Source organism: Euprymna scolopes, chromosome 20 (assembly GCF_053919585.1).
Source record: "Euprymna scolopes isolate OS-2025 chromosome 20, ASM5391958v1, whole genome shotgun sequence".
Classification (NCBI taxonomy): Eukaryota; Metazoa; Mollusca; class Cephalopoda; order Sepiida; family Sepiolidae; genus Euprymna; species Euprymna scolopes.
Window position 1 is genome coordinate 53,542,088 of NC_136501.1, and position 18,480 is coordinate 53,560,567.

The following is an 18,480-nucleotide window of genomic DNA, read 5'->3' on the forward strand; positions in this document are numbered from 1 at the left end:
GTCGCTGGAAAAATGATGGGATCCTTCTACCGTTCCAGAAGATATCTCGCTACTGATGCAATTCTCTACTTGTATAAAAGCCAGGTACGGCCAACGACTGAGTACTGTTGCCACATCGGGACAGGAGTTGTTAGAAGCAGCTTATTCTGCTTTGATAGAGTTCAAAATAGACTTTGTAGCTTAGTGGGGAATGCCCTTTTCTCTTCCCTGCAACCTGTTTCCCACAGAAAGGACGTTCTGAGCCTGTCACTGCCTTATCGTTATTTTCATGGCAAGTGCTCAGCCGAGCTTCAATCTACATCCCCCTCGCCAGAATTTTACAAAAAAAAACACTCGTCTAGCTAAAACCACCATCAATAATTTCCCACACTTTTTATCTGTGCCTAAACCTAAACGTAGATTCCATGAACAAAGCTTTTTTTCTTAGAAGTGCACACCTGTGGAACTGTCTTCCATTTTTCTCCTTTCCATCTGATTGTCTTCAAGTCCAACGTACACAAGTTCTCGATGAACCGTCCCCCAAGTAATCCAATTTACAAAAGTCCCTCTACTTATGCTTACATCGCTATTATTACAATGATTAATGTGGCCTCCAGGCTTTGATAAGTGGTGATTCCTTTGTAAAAAAAAATGTCCATAAAAACTAGTGCAACGTGCCGGACTCGAGAATCTTTCTACTAAACTGGAGAATCTGTAATGGATTACATGCGAGCCTCTTCATTTAACACGCGGTGAGGGGGCTTTCTTTAGGTTATAGTCATGACCGGATAGAACTCTTAATAAATTCGTTATTGTATTTTAAGTATTACCCGGAATGAGGATCGAACCTTTACCTTATCGATCCTCACATAAAAATTCCGATGCATAAAGCATTATTGATGAAAATGGTGGATTTTTAAAACGAGTATAATTAATAAATACAAATGATATTTGGATCGGCGTGTTATGGCATAATGACCTTCCATATTTCATAATATTCACTAGACGCGTCCTCTGGTCGAACGTTATTAAACAATTAAATTAAATTTTATGGACAATTGGATGTTTTTGCATAAATGAATTAATGAATTTTATAGCGTGGAGCCGAAACGATTTTTATTGGCTAATGACCAATGGCATTCATTTCCACTGGGAAAATATCGATCCAAGCTGAAATAAACACCAACTAAAATATATTTAAGAATCCCATAGAGGTTAATTATTATTCTTGTATCCCATCGATAATTCATTGTACTGTTTCCGCGAGCATACGGCGGTCAATATTTCTCCATTTGGGCAAAGCTTAATCGGATATATGATCTTGTTGTTTGGGTTAACGGCATATGAACCCCTATGATTATTTATTATTTTTAGACTGATTACATCATCTTGGACGTTTAGGTCGCCTCCTCCAGGCGTTTTCTATTGAACAGAGGAATCATTTATTATCTATACTATTAATAACATTCTAAATGTTTGTTTATTTATTTTTGTGTGTGTATATATATATATCAATAAAACTTTCGAACGGATGCACGAATTGAAAAATTCTCTTTTCCCTGAAAGGTGTGAGTGCCTAGGTTGTCCTTATCTATATATGTTTCGTAACGAACAACGCCGAGTCACCCAAAGAACCCTAAATGAGGGGTTTTAGGTCGTTTTGTGCAATTGTCGAAAAAGTTACCTGCCCATGTCAACGGAATTTAGCACTGTCTGTATACAGTCGCGGTAACATCTTTCGGCATAAGGGCAGGACTTGTGGCGCAATGGATAACGCGTCTGACTACGGATCAGAAGATTCCAGGTTCGAATCCTGGCAAGTTCGTAATAAGTTTAACCATTATTTTATCCTTACACTTAGGGTAGTTTTTTTTTAGTGATTTTGTTTTATGCATATGAGAATTTCCCATACTACGAGTTATGAAGGTAAGCGTAGATGGTAAGACGATCTTGAGTGTTACTTGATGTTGAGTGTACTCGGTTTTGTGTTTGACTCGGCGTTGTGTGTGCCGACGCGGCGCAGCTGCTAGTGTTAGATATTGAATGGATAGTGACGGTAAAGGATGAGTGCACTTCATTCTGTAAAGAAAGTATGGAAATATCCAATCAAGAAAGAAACCAAAACCAATGTCTTCAAAGCTTGCATAGAGTCAATCCTTCTTTACGGCTTAGCATCATAGATGCTTAACTATCACGCCGAAAGCATCTCGATAGTAAGTATACAAGAATATTCGACAAGCCTACAACATATCCTGGCAAACAAGTCATTTTATGGTCCCCTACCCTGTGTTTCCAATATTGTGAGACACGTCCAGCAGTTGCCGGTCATATAAGTCGCCATGCTGAACCGGCAGAAAAAGCTCCTACTTTGGACTCCAGACGCAAAAAATAGGATTTGACGTCTATGTGTAACACTGAAATCTATTATTTAAAGGAAACTGGTCTGGTAGGAACTGAGCTGGTTGCTGAAGTAGCCGATCGAGGACTCTGGCAATCGGAAATTTTTGCACGTTTCACTTGCGCCTACTAGCATTGGATGAAACAATAACAGCAGTTACGCTAGTATATAATCAAGCTAGCTGAAAATAACAGAAAATTGAATCACCGAGGATTGAGCAGAGATTCACTTGATATGCAAGAGTTGCAATTTCTTAACGCTATGGGAATGTACTAAATGCATGGCTCAATAAAAAAAAATGTGATAGAAAACAGTGATAGAAAAACAAGTCGGTTTGAATAGTCGAATTGCATGAAACGTCTAATGCCTGATAGTTACAATGAATTCCGTTATTTTTGTAGAATGACAATTTATAGATACATTTTAAGGTATAAATTCTATAAATAAATCAGATGCAAACACTGCACTTTTGTAAAGCCATAGACAATGCCCTGGTAGAAACTACAACTCCAGAGTAACCAGAGATACCGAGTAATTGCGCTTAAGTGATTACAGAATACTCTTCAAATATCTATTTAAGGATACAGTTTACTTTCACATTTAGCATCGGTTTCGGCTCAACAGAACATCAGTATTACGTTCAGTTTGTGAAGCAAGGTAGATAGAAAGAAACACCGACACCGCTTTTAGATTATTCCGACTAATAACACTCGAATTGAATGTTATTTTCGCAACGTAATTTTATACTTTCTTCAGATCATCGTGTTGAATTCGAGGATCTTTTTGGAAACTATGAAGTTTACACGGAATTGCGAAGGGAGCCCTGGGGAGTATGACAAAAGGATTTTACATTTGGTTTATAAAAATGAAAATCGTTGAAATATTGGAGTAATTCAGAAGACTGTTTTATATGTATGGAATCGCCAGAATCTTGAGGGAACTACTGGAAGACCGAGAAAAGAAAATGCTGATAGCCTATGTTCAATTGTTATGCTCATCCTATAAGCACGAAATCACCAATAATAGCAATCGGATACCAGATGTGACTAATAAATTCTTCTTCTTCTTCTTCTTCTTCTACTACTACTACTACTACTACTACTAATAATAATAATAATAATAATAATAATATGAAGAAGAATGGAAGAGACTAGAATCAGAGGGATGGCTGAGAAGATACAACGGATAACAATAGTGAGAACTGCAGAAATATTAAGGAAAAGCCTTGAATGTGGAGACTAACACACATAAACTACGGACACAAACTGGACATATAGAAACTACTACAGATATAAAACACAAAGGAACATCACATGGAATCATGAAACTGAAACGGTATAATTGTAAGATATCGCCTCCCCTTTTGTGTGTGTCACCATAAACTGGCACCACATCAAAGGATTGAGAATGGTAAAGTAGGATGGAAAGACTGAGGAGAAGAAGTACTAGTCACACCTCAGCTGGTTGAGTGAAAAGAGGGGATACTTATTGCAACCCAAAATCCGGTGAAGAACAATGATCGTTGCCAAACGAGAAATGGATGGTAAGCGGCTGTTACGATAACGCAAATTCTTTTACGATGGTTATAGAAAGAGGTGGAAACTTGTTGTCACTCAGACTCCAGAGAACATCACAAGTTGTTCTCAAATAGCAATCTTTGATGAGGGCTTGCATGACTATTCCTAGTGAATTATTATTATTATTATTATTATTATTATTATTATTATTATTAATAATAATAATAATAATAATAATAATACTAATAATAATAATAATAATCTATATAATTATAAAACTCAAATGACCTTGTAACGAGTGATGTAACCCACTTTCCGGTTTACAACATCTAGTTGCACATGCGCGCATACACATTAACCCATGACAACGTAAATAAATGAACACAAATCGCTTCTTTTGCAGATTTTGACCTGTGCACTAAAATATTAACGTTATTATTTCGAAATTATTATTTAACATGGGAAAAGTGAGGGTGTTTTGGCAGAATTCTTTACAACTATACTGTCGCTATTTTCTTACAACTAAACAACTTTAACCCTTTGACAAATATAAGAACAATTGTAGTAAAGCCAAGACTACTACTACTACTACTACTACTACTACTGCTACTATTACTCTCTATCCGTCCCTTTTCCTTCCTTCCTTTTTTATTTTTTTTTTACATTTCTAGATACAAAATAGTTGTATGCGAACAGTGAATTTGTTGACATATTTACTAATCTGTTTCAATATTATTTTCATTTCATTTTATTTATTTAGGTTTTATTTTTTTGCTTCGGGTTTTATTAATTATTTATTGTTTTTAGATTTTAAGTTTCTATAACTTGGTTGAAGGATTTGTGCAAGCCTGTTCTTGTCTCACACAACACACGCGTTCACATCTCAAGCCACTTTTCTTGTCATACACATACGCGCACACAAACATACGCGCGCAGGTCCACAGACGTACATATATTCACGTTCACGTACATACAGTCACATTCACGTGCATGTACACGCATGCTAACGTACACACATGCACGCACACATACACGCACACGTACGCACAAATGGGCAACGTCACTTCTCTTTAAAGGTAATCCACACATGCGCAAAAGACCACCGGAAACAACTACAAAAGCAAGAGACCTGAGCTGTTTCCTTCTTTTTCGATTTGTGTCCCGACCTGGGCGGTCGACAGACCAACCGCTCCCTTTCGGGGCGCACCTCCCCTGTAACTATGCGTGGGGCAAGATCCTACTGACAGTATGTACACCTGACACGCTTTCTCTCCCCATGGACAGGATTGACATTCTCACTCTCTCTTTCTCTACAACAATAAACTTTCCCTCTCACCAGCTAACAGCGAGAGACGCACGCCAAACTAAACACGTGATGCACCCTTTCATTTAATTTGTTTCTTCATTTGTGAATGGACTCTGGACCATGCAGTAGTTTCAAGTGGGGCTACCCGATGCCATACTAGTGGGTAATTGTTACAGCTTTACCTTATCATGGCTACAAAAATATCTTCCTCTCCTTTTCTCTCTTACCTTCCCTCTCTGTCCTGCTCTAATCAAGTCTGTCAACCTGTTCCACAAATCCCAATCCTCAACATTAAATATAACACGTGTAAACCTAGAACCCTCTCCTCCAACGTAGACCCCTACTACCATGTCTCCTTCTCCAACATCAGGGGTCTACGTTCCAACCTCCCAGAGGTTGAAACCTAATAACAGGAGACGAAATCAGACATATTCTTTCCAAGTGAAACTGGTATTAGGCCGATCGCTTCCCTTGACGGATTCATAATTAAAGAATACTCTAAGTTAACATCTAAATCTGACCCCAAAATGGCCATGGACATGGAATATGTGCCTACATTAAAGATGGCTTTCCGTGTGGTAGGGATATCTCCAGAGAAGACCCTAATTTACCGTATATTTGCTTCCGGGTTGCACTTGCTTACACCACTGCATTTATATTCGCTCTCTATCGCCCCCACAACAGCGGAGTTACTATCCTTCAGAGCATATCTGAAAAATTGACCACATCCTGTCTGCTCACCCTTCAGCTAACATCCATGTTTGTGGTGACTTCAATGTCCACAATGCGGAATGGCTGACATTAACAAGACAGATGATGAGGGGAGGTTCTGTCATGATTTTTACAGTTGCCTATGACCTTACACAGATTGTCCACGAACCCACCCGAGTGCCCGATACTTCCTGTCAGTATGCTAGCCTTCTAGACCTTTTTCTCTCTACTTCCCCTGAGCAATGTTCAAGTTCCGTTCTGTCTCCTCTGGGATCTTCCGACCACGCGGTTGTATCAGTTAAGATAAAAACGAAATGCAATAAGTCTGGAGATGTACCTCCCCACCGTACTGTATATCGATACTCTACCGCTGACTGGGATAGCTTCCGTACACTTATATCCGATCTACCAGTGTATTCCATGTTTAAAAAAGATGTGTCCTCCATAGTATCAGACCTGACCGAATGACCCATTGTAGGCATATACCAATTCATACCATCCAAAAAATTCCAACAAAAACCTAACAGCCAGCCATGATTCTCGCCAGAATGTGCTGCTTCCATCGCACACAGAAATCACTTTTTTTCCATAGCTATCAACGTAATAGATGCACTGAGACTAAAGCTGCCTTCCGGACTGCAAGCCACCACTACAAAAAGAGTAATAAAAATGCAAGAGAGCTATATGTTCAGTTCGTTAAATCCAAAGTAGCTGAGCAGCGGCTTGGTTCCCACCAGTTTCGGCAAATAGCAAACAGGACCTGAACAGAAGCATGCGTTCTATCCCAACCATCATCAATCGACCTGAGGTCATCTCGTCAGCATCAGACAAGGCCAAACTATTTGCCGAGAACTTTGCAGCTTATTCCACCCTATGCGACCATGACCATCAACTCCCCATATTTCATCCTATAACGGACAACACGTTCTGCAACATACACATATCTGTGCCTGAAGTAGCCAAGCTAACCAAGAACCTTGATTCCAGTAAAGCAATTGGTCCTGACGGCATTCCAATCATTGTGCTGAAAAAGCTTCAACTAGAACTTGCTCCCATACTTACAAAACTGTTTAAGCGTTGCCGTAAAGAGAAGTGCTTCCCAACACCCTGGAAAACCTCATAAGTATGCCCTGTATTTAAGAACTCAGGTGATAAGTCCTCTCCCTCTCAGTAGAGACCTATAAGTCTCCTGTGTGTCATGAGTAAGCTGCTGGAATCCATATTAAATAAGGAGTAGTCAACCACCTCAGCAGAAATAACCTTCTTAGTTACATGCAATATGGTTTCCGTTCTGCCAGATCTATAGCAAATGTGCTAACGGTTATATCTCATAGGATTAGTCAATCTCTTGACAAAGGCTTCCTCTCTTGGGCAATTGCTCTTGATATATCAAAGGCCTTGGATAAGGTATGGCATAAGGGCCTACTTCACAAGAATTCCAAACTTTCACAAGAAACACTCGTCTAGCTGAAAACACTTTCAATAATTCCCCCCACTCTTTATCTGTGCCTAAACCTAAACGTAGATTCCATGAACAAAGCTTCTTTCTTAGAACTGCACGCCTGTGGAATTGTCTTCCGTTTTCCTGCTTTCCGGCTGACTAACATAAGGTTGTGTTCAAGTCTAACGTAAATAAGTTCTTGATGAGCCGTTCCATACAAGTTATCAGATTTACCAAATTTTCATTACTAATGATTACTATATTTTCCAATTTCTACTGTACACTCTTTAACCCTTATCCTTGAGTGGCCTATTGGCCTTGATAATGTGGTGATTCCTGTGTGAAAAAAAAATGTTTTTGCGATCATCTAATCATTTGCCTCCGATAGGCTCATAAGAGTAGTAGTTGATGGGCAGAAATCAGAGACGATCAATATTAATGCTTGAGTCCCTCAGGGGTCCATCCTAGGCCAAACTCTCTGCCTGATATACATCAATGATCTCCCAAAATAATACTTAAATCATTCGTTGAGATATACGACCATCTATGGCAACACATCAAAAGCCGTAAATGACACAGTTCTCTCAGATTCTCTCACCTCTGATCTTGAGCGCGTGGTACAGTGGGAGAGGAGGTGGCTAGTTACTTTTAATGCATCTAAAATCAAACTCCTATCTTTACATAATCAACGCTCTGATCCCCATCTGGCATCAATTGATATGGGTGGCTCTCGTCTAGGCGAAGCTCCATGTTTTGATAAGCTTCTGGGCTTGACCTTTACCCTTGACCTGAAATGGAATACGTACATCAAGTCAGTTGCCAAGATCGCTGGAAAAATGATAGGATCCTTCTACCGCTCCAGAAGATATCTCACCCTTGATGGAATTCTCCATCTGTATAAAAGCCAAGTACGTCCAAACATGGATTACTGCTGCCACATCTGGGCAGGAGCTGCTAAAACAGCCTATCCTGCCTTGACAGAGTACAAAATAGGCTTCGTGGCCTAGTGGGTGATACCCTTTTCTCTTCCCTGCAACCTCTCTCCCACAGAAGAGACGGTGCGAGCCTGTCTTTGCTTTATTGTTACTAACATGGCAGGTGCTCGTCTAGAACTCCAATCTCTGGTCCCTCCTCGGCAATCTTTCACGATAAACACCCGCGTAGCTGAAACCACTGTCAACAATTTTCCCCACTCGTTACCTGTGTCTAAATAAAAACGTAGATTCCCTGAACAAAGCTTCTTTCTTAGAAGTGCACGCCTGTGGAATTCTGTTCCGGTTGCCTGTTTCCCACCTGACTACAATCTGGATATCTTCAAGTTCAATGTGAACAAATTCCTGATGAACCGCCTCCTTAAGTAAGACACTTAATCAGACTTCCAGCACTAGCGTACTGCACACACCATAATCCTTATCCTCGAGTGGCTTCCGGCCCTGTATAAGTGGTGACTATCTTGTAAAAAAAAAGAAAGAACTTCTGGTTCGTTTATTTCAATGAACGCATTGTTCGCTTCTTTCTCAACTCAATTCATTTTACCTATTTTGTACGACTGGGGGATATATATATAATATATCCACCAGTCCACTACAAATTGGTGACCCGACGTGAGATGAACACGCATTTCTTTCTATACCACAAGTCCGCTACAGATTTCAATATGGGGTTTTCATTTTTATATATCTCATCGTTAAGTTCATGTGCGTTTTGCTGCTAAATGACTTTCGTCGGCGTTCAATTCGTAGGAAAATCATGTTTAATTTTCGATTTTTGAGCGACTATTCGCAAAAAATAGGTAACTTTACACGAATAGGGAGGATTTTTCTTTCATATTTGAGTGATCCGTCCGTGATTTTTCATTTTGATATACTTTCATAGAAAAGTTTCTGTTATGTAAAATAAACTATTTTCTTCATGTCACAAGTGTCACGCACATACATGAATTCCATAGCTACTATAACATACTGACCCAACGGGTCACGGGTAGTCTAATAATAATAATAATAATAATAATAATAATAATAATAATAATAATAATGATAATAATAATAATGCGAATGGCCAATTCTTATCTAAAAAAAATACAAAAACATTTAAAAAAAAAAAGAAAGAGAAATTGCATCCGACGTGTTAGGCATGGCGCACACGTGGCCCAGGTGTTTCAACAACATTAGCGTCTAATAATACTGTCTAACATGCACCACAAGCTTTCAAACTGAATCCGATCTAATTATCACAGAGAGAATTATTCAGATTTTATGCTATTATATTTTATGAGTTTTATTTAAAGAAATCATCTTGAACCTAAAAATAGAAAAAAGTAAAAAAGATTTGATTTCGGTACACAGTCCCGGTTACATTGTTTTAAATAAAGGTCAGATTTCAGTTTACCGTGCGTTTTCAGAGCCAGTGATGACATCGGATCCTCCCTCGGATGTGCGTTATAAAAATATGATCCTTAAGGAAAAAATGTCGACGTGAATAGCTTGGTCTCTTTTCAACCTATTCTCCGGATGTGCTATAATCGAACGGCATTGTTATTCAGTATCGATGTTAGAATGACTTGTTTTAATTTCAGAAAGTAGAAATAGACCCACATGAGGGAAATTTGACGAGAAAAAATAAAAAATAAAAAAAAGAAGAAAAGTGAAAGTTGAAGAGAGGGAACATGGGTTTGAGAAGATGATGGAAACTATGAAGGAGGAAATATTGAAATACAAACAGAAGAAAGCTAAATAAAAGAAGGGTAAGAAAAAAGGAGAGGGAGACATCCAAGAAGTCAATTAGAGAATGAGGGAGAAAGGGAGGAACAGGAAATAAATAGAACAAAAATAGAATAAAGAAGAAATTTCGGAATAAATATTGAAACGTAGAAGCAGATACAGAAAGATAAATAGAGATTGAACAAGGCCGATAGCCATTAGTCGCGTGCTCTCCTGTAATGAATGAATGCGTGAATGAATGTAGGAGTGGCATGAACTTCTTAAAGATAAACTAAAATGACCGAAAAATGGGCTGAAATGCCTTAAATAAACAAAAAGTAAATGACTTAGAATGATTTTAATGAGCTTAAGGATTAATTGATTAACCTTAAGAATGACTTGAATGCTTAAAAAATAAATGTAATCCTTCAAAAACAACTTGAATTATCTGGAGAATGACTTGAGTGGCTTTGAGACTGACTGGTTGTAAAGTGGGTGATTATTTTACATAAAATAATTACAGAAAAGTGATCCCCCACCTTATATCACAAACTTACAAACATAAGTACAGCATGTAGTAAGAACAAATACTACACTTTGATCTTGGCCAAAAGGTTGCCCCTACATTGACCAAGATCTTATATGTGGGGTTGCCCCCACATATGGTCTTTGCTTGCAGTATTTGCCGGAACAGATACTACACTTTGATCTTGGCCAAAAAGCGAAGAAAAAGGTATTTATTTGCTCCCTCACCAAGCAAATAAGGCACAAGGCCGATTTTTAATGTGAGGAGTGAAGGGGAAATGGGGACCAACTACCCGGAGAGTAGGGGAGCTGGATAGTGACAATTGGTATGAAGGGCTGCCCCTATATTGACCAAGGTTTTATATGTTAGGTTTCCCCCACATATGATCTTTACTTGCAATATCTGCCGGAACATATACTACACATTGATCTGGGCGTAAAGCCCAAGAAAAGGGTGCTTATTTGCTCTCCCACCGAGCAAATTAGGCAAAAGGCCGATTTTTAATGTGAGGAGTGAAGGGGAAATGGGTACCTACTCTCCGGGGAGTAGGGAAGCTAGATAGTGACAATTGGTATGAAGTGAACATATCATCTTAGGTCTTATATGTGGGATTGGTATTTATTTGCTCTCCCACCGAAAAAATTAGGCAAAAGGCCGATTTTTAATCTGAGGAGTGAAGGGGAAATGGGGACCAACTTTCTGGGAGTAGGGGAGCTGAATATTGACAATTGGTATGAAGGGTTGCCCCTACATTGACTAATAGCTTATATGTAGGATTGCCCCCACATATGTTCTTTTTTTTTTGCAGTATCTGCCGGAACAGATACGGGTATTTATTTGCTCCCTCACCGAGCATATAAGGCATAAGGCCGATTTTTAATGTGAGGAGTGAAGGGGAAACGGGTCCAGCTCCCCGGGGAGTAAGGGAGCTTGATAGTGACAATTGGTATGAATGGTTTCCCCGTCATTGACCAAGGTCTTTTATGTGAGGTTGCCCCCACATATGACCTTTGCTTGCAGTATCTGCGGGAACAGATAGTACACTTTGATCATGGCCAAAAGGCCAAGAAAAGCTTAAAAAGCTTAGAACAGCATCTATTAACATCAGACCTTTGATTTTAACAAAAAAGTCCAAGCACAAAAGTGTTACGGACAGACCGACAGACCGACCGACAGACCGACGGAGTGACTTATAGAGTCGTTTGCACGCGACTAAAAATATAGAAAAAGATGTAATACCGAGATAAGTTTATGAGAGATTGAAACAAGTAAAATGACGAGAAATTACGTTATATATATATATATATATATATATATATATATATATATATATATATATATATATATATATATATATACTAGCAGTTCAACCCGGCTTTACCTGAGCCCTATGTACTGGTCATAACTTGCCCTACGTGTGAATACAGTTTATGTAAGATTTCAAATGTTAAGACCAAAATTTGAGTAACAAAGTCAATTTTTTAAAGTTTGACCCGAATTTTGACACCTTAACTTTATTATTTTGGTCTCTAATCAAAATACAAAGTAATATCCATTTCCAAATTACCTACATCTAAAATTTAAAGTCTTTAGACCCAAAATTGACCGAGGAATAAGGTAGAATCTGCAAACGTAAATTCTGTCAACTCTGACCTTTTGGCAGCAAACTTTTCGCTCCAAAACTTATTAAAATGCTTGCCGCATGTTTGAATACCTGTTATATAGAAATTTCAAATGCTTAGACCCAAAATTCGTTGAGTAGTTTTCTAGACACCGAAAAGGTCAAATCTTTTGAATTTTGACCCGTTGGCAGCTAAATATTTGGACCCAAACCGATTAAAAATCTTGCATCATCTCTGAATACACTTTATGTAAAATTTCAACTGTTTGGACCAGAAATTGGTTGAATAATTTGATAGAGATCGTAGAGGTCAAGTTTTTTTATACACCTTGCTCCCCTTAACATCTAGTGTTTTGGACTCAAATCAAATTATAAAGTTAGATCCATTTCCAAGTAATTTCAAGTGTTTAGATCAAAAATTGTCGGAGGAATTTGGTACAGTTTCCAAAGTTGAATCGTTGAACTTTGACCACTTGACAGCAAAATTTCTTGCCGAAAATTTTTTTTCGAAATCACCATTATCGTTATGTCAAATCTCGAGACTCTAGACCGAAAGCTGACAGAGTTATTTGGTAGGGAACGTACACAGACACACATACAAATATTTTCACTTTTATATACGAGGGGCGTGCAATAATTAATACCCCTGACCCACTTTCTACGTGTGTAGAACGACGAAACTTGGCACAGTTATTCGTCTTCATCTGCATAGGAACCTCCCAGAGTTATGTATTTCTTCTATCGTTTGATGCAGCTCTGGAGACCGTTTTATAGAACACCCCAAGTTGGTCCTCCAACTACGACGTGACTTCAGAAATCAAGATTGCATCATCTGTGAAACGCTTTCCTTTCAAAAACAACATCATGGCTAAGAAGAGGTGAAAGCCAGAGGGTGCAAGGTCAGAAGGGTAGCGAGGATGGGGAAGAATTTCATAACCACACGCCCGTGATTCTGATCTGGCGACATGCGAGTTATGGACCGGAGCGTTGTCCTGCAGGAGGAGGATATCTTTGCTGATCTTGCCCCGCCTCTTGATTTTGATAACTTCCCTTAATTTCCTCAAAAGTGTAGCATAGGCTCCTGTAATTGTGTTACCCTTTGACAGGAAATTTGTCCTACTCCATTCTAGTCCCAGAAGACTGTGAGTATGGCCTTGCCAGCGGAGGGATGCACCCTTGCCTTCTTTGGAGGTGGTGAGTCAAAGTGCTCCGACTTCATTGACTGTGCTTTGGTCTCTGGATCATGGTGATGGACCCAGGTTTCATCCTGTGCAATCAGTCTTTTGAAAAACCTTGACTCATCTTCTTGGCACATCTCTAAATTCATCCTCGATCACTCGACGCGTTCTCGCTTCTGGAATGGTGTGAGCCACCTGGAAATCCATCTGGCAGACACCTTATGCATATGCATTTCCACAGACCCAGTATTAATCTTGACATCTTAGAATATTTGGCGAATAGTAATGCGTCGATCTTCCAAAATGGCAGCCTCAACTTGACGGACAGATGCCTCATCAATGGCAGAAGGGGGGGCGACCAGGTCTGGGAGCTGTTTCCACAGACTTCTTGCCATGTTTGAATTCACGATGCCAGCGTTTTACAAGGGCATATAATGGGGCATTATCACCATAAGTTAATTTCATTTCATAAAAAGTCTCCTGTGGTGTGCGTCTTTTCAAATACAAAAACGGATCACTGCTTGACATTCAACAGGCTCCATTTCACACCTGACTAAGTTCAAACACCTGTAAAACAGAAACCACAATTAGTTCATAGCTGTAATTTGCCACATAATCTGTAGAGATATAAATCGTTGCACATGCAAAATTTCAGCTAGATCAGACAAATGGAAGTGGGTAAGGGGCATTACTTATTGCAGACTCCTCGTATCGTATGTATATATATATATATATATATATATATATATATATATATATATATATGTGTGTGTGTGTACATACATATACCTTAAAAAAGAATTGCCGCGCAACCACAATATGCACCAATTTAACCCTAAAACATATACCCCTTAAACTCAGCACAATATTAAAGGCCATATACATTTTTATATATCATAGTATAGATAACACGCTTCTCCTTTATTTATTTAGAATTCAATTAAGCTTTTTCCAACATTTCCTCATAATCTTTTTCGCCCCTAATGAACCCTACGCTGGTCCCGCATCTCCTCCATTCTACCTAGCACCTTCTCTACTCTTCGGATGAGAAGCATCAGGCTTCGAAATGCCCTGGCATAAAAAGCCCATTCTATCCCACAAATGTTTCTTGTATTGGCTTATTACATAAATGATCCATTCTAAATCTACCAATATATAGTTTTGTGACTTTATTTCATACTCTTGTTGTTCTATTGTATAAGCTCCAATAATAATTGTTGAGCTTGGCACTATCAAGATAAGTATCCTCTTGTGAAATTGAACTCTCTCTTTTCTTCTTACGCATTAAGCCATATATATATATATATATATATATATATATATATATATATAGAGAGAGAGAGAGAGAGAGAGAGAGAGAGAAAGAGAGAGGGAGAGAGAAAGAAGGATATATATATATATATATATATAAATATATATATATATATATAAGCGGGGAGACCCGACGTTTTCGGGATTGAATAATGGTCAATAAATTTTCCACTTTCCCATTAATTGATTGTCGGTGTAATCGATGAAATCGGCCATTTTTTAATTAAATCAATTGATCTTTTTTTCTGCAGTATATCGTGAAGAAGCTTCAAAATCCTCCCTTCAGTGACTAATTTCGCAATACATTGCAGTCTATATTGTACTGTAGATAATATATTGTTGATTATATGAAAGTATGCCTAAATAATGGCTTTATTTTAAAGTTTAGCATGCAAAAGTCAAGTATTATGGTTCAGTTGAACTTTAAACGGAATTATTAATGTCGAACGCATTCCTGTTTTATATTTCTGCTTGTGCGGTGATAAAACTTCTTTAATGCATTTGCGATTTTAGGTTGTATAAAAGTGTTAACGTTTGGGCAAAATCGGATTGCCTTCTTCAATCGTATCTTTTCGATTATCGATTTTCGTTTATTAGCAGACGCAATCTGATACAAACCTACGTGAGAATACTCCCAGATACATCAAGTACCTTTGTGTGAAATTTCCAAAAGTTATTCAAGCCGTTTTCGGGTCCATGGAGAACGAACTAACACACATATAAACAAATTCGCACATTTCTTTTTATATAATATTAGATATAATAATAATAATAATAATAATAATAATAATAATAATAATAATAATAATAATAATAATAATACACATACATATATATATATTATTTTCACAAAATCAAGATAACAAAGGTTGGATTCATAGCAACAAGTAGTGTACTTTCATTGTGCGTTAGAAATTTTTTGCGACCATTCAGACAATTTCAAACCTAATATCGTTTGAAAATATTCACAAGAAACGGAAAAACCTCTGAAGGAAGAAATATAAGTAAATCTTTTATCACATAGTTTGATTTAAAAGAGAAATGGATTCCATATTGTTCATTAAAAAGTGGTTTTCCCAACGTCTGGAGGAGGCCATGTTTGTGAATATTTTCAAACGATATAAGATTTGAAATTGTCCGAATGGTCGCAAAACATTTGTAACGAACAATAAAACACACTACTTGTTTCTATTAATCCAATCTTTGTTGTCTTGAAAATAACATATGAATGTGCGATTACAGAAACTGGTAATTTTGAAGCTTACAAATTGAGTTACTTTATACTGACTTAAAATTTATTGATATATGAGTGATTACCAAATTCTTAAATATATAAACATAAAAAATTCGAAATATTATAAATAAGATATATATATATATATATATATTATTTATGTATGTATGTATGTATGTATGTATGTATGTATGTATGTATCGTTTTAAAAAGAATACACGGAAAACCCGTAGGAGTCCCTTTCGCAAAGTCATCAGAAGCAATCCTTAGTATAACACGGAAATACGAAAAACGAATTGAATTATCGTGAAAGAGCAATACTATATATAAAATTATATAAAATGTGTGTACAAATAAGATAGAGGGTCTAATAATTTTATAAATTCCTTCTGTCGACAGGGAGATGGCCTATGTGAAATAATCGAGACTGATACAAAAAGCTTTCAATAATCTTTAGAGTCAGCCCGGTGTAAGATTCTAAAATAGTCCGTTTCATATGCATTAGCACAGGCTTGATGTTCGATATATATCTATAAAAAAATGCGTACGCAAGTCACCGCAAATTACTCTCATATCATCGAAATTAATTGAGAATGTAGATTAGAAATTTAAATTTGAGATTTTTGAGGCGTAGTATAAACATTTTTACTTGTGCTGATTTATGAATATACTCACCAAGGCTACATCAGATGTGTAATGACTATTATGCTTTGATAAACCATTCGTTTTATTTTGCCTCCGGATATATTTTTGATTGTTATTAATCACTCGGATTTACCACATTGATTTAATTTTTGCATCTTATAAACAAATCTTTATAAAATTAAAAAATTATTTTTTTTTAATATATAAACAAATATTTTGCCGAGTTTCTTATGCAACCGGCAGTAAACAAGGGAAATAGGTTTAGATGATATTGTTACCTAAAGTCTTGGAAGGATTACAAGACGCGTTGGACCTCGATACCTCCACCAGGATTTTCCACTTCATCATAAGCATTCATTTCGGATGTAAAGTGCAATGTTTTTTTTCTGCCTCAATGCCCATTTTCCCTTATTTTATGCCTCTAAAATGTTTTAAAAACTTCAAAGATTTTATTTTTCTATGTTTATTACTAAAGGTGTGTCTCAATATGGATATCATTGCTACCCAATCGATTTGGGTGTAAATGTTGCCTTCATGATCATAAAAGGGGTCCTCAGTTGTACATATTGATAATAATTTTGTTACAATTGTAGGGTTTATTTTCAGTGGAGGGAGAGAAGCATCATTGTATACATTGTCCATGATAATATCAATAGTTTGATGAACTGAGACGTTAATGAAGAGACTGTCTACGTTTATTGAGACGGTGATTTTTTTAATTAAATCTTGTTGTTTGCAGAATTTGCAGAGTTCTTCGGTGGGTTTTACGATGTATTTGCTTTTTAGGTAAAGGGTTATAAAAAATGGACACATATCATTATGGAACTATGGACGACTGTGGAACTTTTTTATACAGAGTCAACCAAGACAGAAGAATGAAAATTAGAAAACTTGACAAAACTACAAATGAAGCTGATTAAGCAAGAACTCTCCGTGTTATTAAACAATATTTGTCTGAATATATATATAATATATATATATGTGTGTGTATGTGTGTGTGTGTGCAATAAACCCTATTACTTCTAGTTTGTTCACAATTTGGTTAATATATACAAAAGGTGCACTGCTACACAAATAGATTTTAATACTGAAAACGGACGTTTATAAACTTATATTTTTCATTATATATATATTTATATATATAGTGCAAAATTTTGTTGAAAATTCAAAGACTCACGTTTTCATTTTTATAACCTTCGTTTATTTCCTGGATTTTTTTCCATTGATGAGTTTACAATTTTATGATTTATGTTTCCATAAAAATATCTTGCCCCTACCAACTTCTTCAGACTTTTATCAATTAGATTTTTACAACAAAAGGTGTATTTTTTACATGCTGGACATCGTATTCGGGTAAAAGGATTTCCACAGACATGCTTTCTCACTTCCTCTATCTTGTGGTGTTATGTAAAGATAGTTTTCCGTTTTAACCCGTACTTTCGTATTTTTATTTTTTTTTTATTTATTAATTATTTATTTTTGTTTTAATTTCCCCTTCTTTCCTGTTTGGTTTTTCCAATTATCATATAATTTTATTCCTATATTTATGCGTGTTTATTTGAATATTGTTTTTTTGCTTGGTGTTTGAATACGTATTATATTACCTGGGAGGTCACTCTCATGGTATCATTTTCTATATCTAGGATTACCTCCCTTACATTTGTTTCGTAATCTTCTCTAGTGTGTGAAATTAAATAACTGTTATCGTGAAAACACCCGTGGATTAAATCTAGTCTTTTGTTTAATAATTTGTCTTTTGATATTAGTATATGGTAAGTTTCTAATATACATAGGTTGCATCTTTATGTATATATATATATATGTGTGTGTGTGTGTGTATGTATACTACTTATTCAAAAGGTATCAACATTCAAGAGTCTATCTCATTTGCATATTGCATTAAAGAAAATCTGT

The 18,480-nt window shown here is 36.9% G+C and overlaps 1 protein-coding gene and 1 non-coding gene across 3 annotated transcripts in view; one reads left to right on the top strand and one right to left on the bottom strand.

Annotated features, from left to right (window-relative positions):
- LOC145241433 (metabotropic glutamate receptor 1-like) overlaps positions 1-18,480 on the bottom strand; it is a 704,312-nt gene that overhangs the window by 210,178 nt on the left and 475,654 nt on the right. The gene's annotated exons all lie outside the window — the stretch shown is intronic.
- Positions 1,732-1,804, top strand: Trnar-acg (transfer RNA arginine (anticodon ACG)). The gene has a single exon. It is a non-coding gene; the product is annotated as a tRNA-Arg (tRNA).